Genomic DNA, 6,985 nt, shown 5'->3' on the forward strand with positions numbered 1-6,985 from the left:
ATCCCAACAACAGACCCCATGCTAAAAAACAAATACAATAGAAAACTGACCAGTTCCATGTATCCTCACAGTTAACTCCCCACAACCCAAGACACACTAGTGCTATGAACAATTGTAGACTATTTCAAATTAGGAATTTTGTTTCTTCTTGAGAGGAAGTCAGTATTGGAATAAGCCGTTTGTTTCATTGGAAATAAACATCTTAACTGCTTCCATGACTGGATAATCTTTTATATTGATCTCTTAGAAGATATAAAATGTTGAGCCTGAGAAACCCACAGCCAAACATTATGTAGGATGGGGCAGGGGAAGGATTGTAGAAGCCAGAAGGGTCAAGGATACAAAAAATAACAACAACAACAACAAAAAAAAAACCTCACAGAATCAACTAACCTGGGCTCCTAGGAACTCACAGAGACTGAAACAACAACCAGGGAGCCTGCATGGGACTGACCTAGGCCCTCTGTGTATATGTGACAGTTGTGTAGCTTGCTCTTCTAGTGGGGCTCTTAACAGTGGGAGCAGGGGCTGTCTCTGACTCTGTTGCCTGCTTTTGGGACCCTTTCCTCCTACTGGGTTGCCTCATCCAGCCTTAATAATAGACGAGGTGCCTAGTCTCACTGCAACTTAATATACCATGGCTAGTTAATATCAATGGATGGCCTGCCCTTCTCTGAAGAGAAATGGAGGAGGAGGAGGAGGAGTGAATGGGGTAGGAGGAGAGGGGAGGTGGGAGAGAGGGACTGAGAGGAGAGGGGGGGGGGAAACTTTGTTCAGATTGTAAAAGCAAAATAAATAAACAAATAAGTACTATATATACATACCCTGAAATTTAAAGTTTACTTTGGGTCTGGTCTATATTTGTCACAAAGTAGGCATAACTCAGAGAACCTTGATCTACGAAGAAGATTAAACAAAAACTGACGTGTTAGGTTTATAATGCTACGATAACAAAATACTATAGACTATATGGTTAAAACCACAGAGGGTGCATTTTTCTGCTTTCAGTAGATGTGGCTTCTTCCAAAGCCTCCAGTCTTGGCTTGCAGGTGTTCACCTTCCCACAGGGTTCAATGTCCATCTGCCTGTCCTATTCTCTTCCTTTTAAATTTCTTAAAATAATATTCTTTTTAGTTTCCAGTATTAATACTCAAGGTATTTATTGGTTGGATAATTGTTGAATTATTCATCCATTTCTCTGTCTCAAATTATTATTTTTGACTTGTTAATACCATACTACTGACAAAAATTTTAATGTTTTCACTTGAAAAACACTGCATAATTAATATATAATGTAATAATTTGGGTGACATGTGTACATCTTATCTTATGAAATTTCATCAAAATTTATACTGTAGACTTAACTATCTTCACCAAAGACTGCTTTTCACTCTCTTATCTTCCATTATTATCATTAGCTTTTATCATAAGAATGATTAGCATAAATCTACCTCTGGGCAAAAGTTTAAGTTTGTAGTACAGTATTTTCATGTATAGGCAGTTTTGTATGGCAGATCTCTTTGACTTTTTAATCTCGTGAGAACAAAACCATATACCCTTTGATTAATATCTCTCAACTCATTGCTTCCAAGTCCTGAATAACTACCTTTCCACTCCCTTCTGTGACATTAACTATTTGAGATTCATCATACCTGGTACCGTGTAGTATTTGTCTGCTTCATTTCACTTAGCATAACAGTCCCTATCTCGAATGATTAAATTTCCTTATTTTGTAAGACTGAAAAATATTCTTTTACAGGTATAAACTTTTTAAACATTCATTCATCCATTCATGAATATTAATGTTGCTTCTGTGTCTCGGCTTTTACAATATACTCTATAGTGAACAATGTTTCTTTGAGATCTGATTTCAATACCTGTGGTATATGTCAGAATATACCCACAGATGTCTACATCAGACAGTAGTTTCTGTTTTCAGGGGTTTTATTTGTCTATTTTTTTAATTATATCTATATATATGTGTGTGTAGGTAAATGCACAAGAGTACATGCCCACAGAAGTCAGAAGAGGGCATTGAAACACTTAGTGGTGGAGTTGCAGGTGGCAGTGAGCCACCGGATGTGGGTGCTGGAAACTGAAATTGGGTCCTCTACAAGAGCAGTATACACGTTTAACCACTGAGCAATCTCTCCAGCCCCTAGCTTCCAGAGTTTTCTGAAGAATATCTATATTCTTTCCCATAATAGTTTCAATTATTTACATTTCTACCAACAATAAACAAGCATGTTAAACTAGTGTCCATAACCCTTTGAACAAAGTAAATCCCAGGACTAAATGACTCTCTAGGTGAATTCTACCAAGCATCTAAAGGAGAATTAATGCCAACAATTTCTAATTTTTTAAGTAGAAGATAGAACATTTCTAGTATTTTTATGAGGCCAGCATTATCCTAATATTGACCAAACATTTTATAAGAAAAAGGTACATTCTAGTAAGATAATGAACATAGATACAAAAATCCTCAAGAAAATTTTAGCAACCCATATTCCCAGCACATTAAAATGATCCAACATCATGACCAAGTGGAATTTATCCATAGAATGCAGAACTGTCTGCCATAGCAAATAAATTGATATGATGTACCATATAGAATTGCATTATCTATATGCATTAGAATTGCATTATCTCAATGGATATTTGAGATATTTCAAAAGAGAAACATTTAACAGAACTTGATAATCTTTTGTGGAAAGTATGTGTTATTAATAACTTAGACAGAAAAGGAACATTCCTCAGCACAACAAACTGGAGGTATAGCTCAGTGACTGAGTGCTTGCCTAGTGTATGTGACGCCCTTGGTTTGGTCCCAGACCACTGCTATCATCACACTCAGTAGTGAAAGCTTTCACTTTAAGATGTAGAGCACATCCTCTGTACCCATTGTCTGCCGCCTCAATTCAACACAGCACTGGAAGGGAGCACTAGCCAGCCCATCAGGACTTCCAGACACAACTAGGCAAGAGGAAGTATCCAAATCAGAAAGAAAGAAGAATGCTCTCTGATTAGAGATGGCATAATACTATATATTGAAAACTCTTAAAACCACTGAAATACGAGCTTTAGGGGATTCAATTCAGTGCATATCGGGTAACATGGAAGGAATGTAAAATGAATCCATGTTGTGTTTTCTAAGAAGCTAGCTGCCTCCTTATTGCAAGTCCTTCTGTTGAATGGGCTGTCTTTCATACTTGCTCCCTGTGGCTGGCCTAACAAAATACTCAAACTAGGCAGCTTAGAATAACAGAAAATAACAGTGTGCACTGGTTCTAGGGGCCATAAATCAAGGCCTGTCCCAAGCATTGCTAGGCTCTAGGATGGTTGCTTTCTTCCTATTTTTTTTAACAAGGTTTTTCACACACACATATCTCTGTATCTGCAATCTGTATCCACTGTGACCTAATCTTCAATAATTATATTTTCAATGACCCTACTTCTAAATAAGGTCACATTCTGAAGTACTAGACTATACAAATTCACTATACACATTCTAGGAACAGCATAGTTCAACTCTTACCACCATCTGAGATAACTGATTCTGATAGACTAAAACCAAGGAAAGTCCAACTTAAGCAGAATTTCACCTGCTCATTACCCAGTCACACCAAAAACAAAAACAAAGAAAATTATCACTCATGAGTAAAGAAAACCCAAAGCCCTTAGCCAAAATTACTATACATTTGAAGTTTAAATAACAGCATAACTAGAGAATCCCCAGTAGTTAGTGAAAATCCTCCTTCTTGCTGCATTCCTTTACTGTAATGAGCAGTATTTGGTTCATCTGAGATAGTCTGTGAATTTTTGTCATCTATTACTGACAATCTATTGCCTTCTACCAGGTCTGGAGAATCTTCAGCCATTACAAAAATCAAATTAAATTCAATTGAGTTTTTTTTTTCCAGTGAACCTAGAATGTGGTCTTGTTAAAACATAGCCTTTATGAACACATATGAGGTATTTGGATTTCTATCCACTATTTTGAATATTCTGAAAGGCAGAAAAATATGTTTGAATTAGTTCCCATTTGGATGGAATTTCCTCTTATTTTAAGAAAAAATAATAACCATATTTTTTAATGTCATCAATGGCTCTTTGTAATTTCTTTTTATGAAGGATGTTATAAACCATAGCTTTGTCATTATTTTTAAAGTCACCTTCCCCCAATGAATCCTTCAACTTTGCCTTCTACAATCAACCTAGTGCATTGCCTAAAAATCTATGCTACGAAAAAAAAAGCATATAAGCAAACAGCAAGACCCTAAAAAGGAGGAGAAAATAGTAGAAAAAATCTACTAGTCAGAGGTAGTCAGAGATGCTTCCACAGTAGACAGAAACAGAGTTGGAATGAGACCAACACAAAGGCAGTGAGAGCAACTTTAAAGGTGGGACTATAATTCACTCATCCTTCATAGAAGTTAAGGAACAAAGAAGGCAATATAAATTACCAAAAATAGAACAAAGATCCCAAAGTACCTATTTTAAAAATGCATGGGAACCTGGGGTGATACCTCAGTTAGTAAAGTGCTTGTGCTATAGGTATGAAAACTTAAATTCAATCTTCCAGAATCCACATAAAAAAAAACAAGAGCAAAGATATGGTGTATGTGCTTGAAAACACAGCACTGGAGACTGGATGGCCTATTTGTTGAGCTCCCAAGTAAGGAGAGGTTCCATCTCAAAATTTGAAGTGGATGGTGCTTAGAACCACATGTCCTACAGACATATATAAACACGCACACACACTCACCTGCACAGATACACACAATAACTTTGTAAAGAGCATAATATATCAACTTTGAAAATTACATCCTACATATTTAACTTTTAGTCTATATTTAAGCAGAGATACATGTATATTCATAGTATTTGTAAATATAATGCACAAATGTAGGGAACTAATGCTGGCTGGTGATAAACCTTAGCCAGGGCTTCTAGTGCCTGTGAGAGAGAGAATATCCAGATTAAATGCTACACAGGAAGAGCATAAATGTAATTGTGACTCACATGTCACAAAGACTTGATGAACTTTGTCTTATCAGAAATCAGAAACAGCTTCCTAGACCCAGATGACAGCCAGAGAAGAGGTAACATTATAGTGATGGTTCATATTGCTTGTCATCTTGGCATGATCTAGAGCCACCTAGACAAACATATCTGTGAGGGATTTTCTAGACTAGGTTACATGGGGTTAACATGCCCATGTTAAACGTGGGCAGCACTGCTGCATGGACTGGGATCCTGGGTTGCATACAAAGGGAGAAGTGGGCAGGGAAGGCACCAGGGTTCATCTCTTCCTGCTTCCAGGCTGCAGATGCAATGTCACCAGTCACCTCAGGCCCCTTCTGCCATGGCTTCCCTACCATGACTGACACCTAACACTGTAAGCTAGAATAAACTCTTCCTCCCTTAGGCAGCCTTTGTTGGGCATTTTGTCACTGTAACAGAGAGTAACCAGTGCAGTAACTCAATTCATTGGCCTTCCAGTATTCACCAGTGTAGCAAAACTCAGACAATTCTCACTCAACCTTGCCTCTGCACACTTATGCTCATGACCCACATAACCTACAGGGTGACAGTGGAAAGGGCTGAAGCAATCAAATCCAAGACATCATTCAATGAGAAGTCCCTTCTTAGAATGGAGCATTAGACCTTTCTACTTCTGTCTAAATTTAATTTGGCTTCCATCAGGCTTACTACATGTCTTTCCTTTTATCTACAAAGTTTTTACATCATGTCTTGATGCTAAGATTGTGGTAGCACTCACTCATTTTCTTGGATAGACATGAAATGATTCTCTCTTGGTGATGTCAACTTTGAAAGGACAAAATAAGTTGATGCTATGGGGATGGTGTCTTCATTTTCAGTCCAGTACCACAACATGCCTGGTGCTGGTCTGATTCTTTTCTTAAATGTGTTTTTGCTGAAACCAATTTCAATGAAATGATGCTTTGAAAATGTATAATTAATGATCACTGGAGTGCATCACAGTAAAATAAGATCAAACAAAAAATTCTCAATCAATTTCATGATGGTAACAAGAAACAAAACAAAACCAACAGATCAGTCTTTATGTAGAAAAGACATGAAAATAGTAATTGAGCCACAGAAAATACTTCATTTTAATGATTTTTCTCACATGCACACTCATTCACGGAGTCTAGCCCACTAGAGAAGAGCTTTCATTATTGCAGAGAAAAACAAGAGGTGGTAAGTTCTTCATGTGCAAAAATTGCAGAACTTAGAAACTATTTTTGCAGCATTTACCCCCAAGAATGATGAGAATGGCAGAGCTATGAATGCCAATTTGGGAAGTGAATTGGAGAACTGGTTTCTTCCCCTACCAAAGAGAAGGGGGCAGATTACTCACATTATAATCAGCTTGTACCTTCCAAATAGTTCATCAATTCCAACTGGCCCCTCCCCGCAGGATCTGACCAAAATTTCACTGGCCAAAGTACAGAGGATCAACAGGTACCAGGTAAAAGATGCAACAGAGTGCCAATAAACTTAAGTCAAGTGCTCCTGTAGGCTGAGCCTCTGTGCACCTAACATGTAGAGATCCCATGGTTAATTGCACTATTAAGTAAACAGGGAGGGCTTGACCCACAGAGGGGTTGGCACAAAGTCCAAAGGTAACAGCTATAAAAGTTCTTGGGTCTCCTACCCTTTATGCCATCACCCGTTGATGAAAACCATATGTGACTCCCTTCCTGATAGATGTATGGAAGCAGATTAATGCAGAGGGAATAGAGCCTGCTCTGCCTTCCCTAATAATGCCTTATTTATAGAGCAAAGACTCAGTAAGTATGTGCTGAATAAATGAAGCAGGGTTGTAACTGATCACTGGGTAACAGACCAGTTAGATTTTTAATAAAAAAAAAAGTCAAAATAACACCCAGATGGACTGTTAAAAAGGCACAGATTTCACAAAGCCATACTAACAAAAATACCTCATTTCTTTCTCAAA

Source organism: Peromyscus maniculatus, chromosome 13 (genome assembly GCF_049852395.1).
Source record: "Peromyscus maniculatus bairdii isolate BWxNUB_F1_BW_parent chromosome 13, HU_Pman_BW_mat_3.1, whole genome shotgun sequence".
In the NCBI taxonomy this organism is placed as follows: Eukaryota; Metazoa; Chordata; class Mammalia; order Rodentia; family Cricetidae; genus Peromyscus; species Peromyscus maniculatus.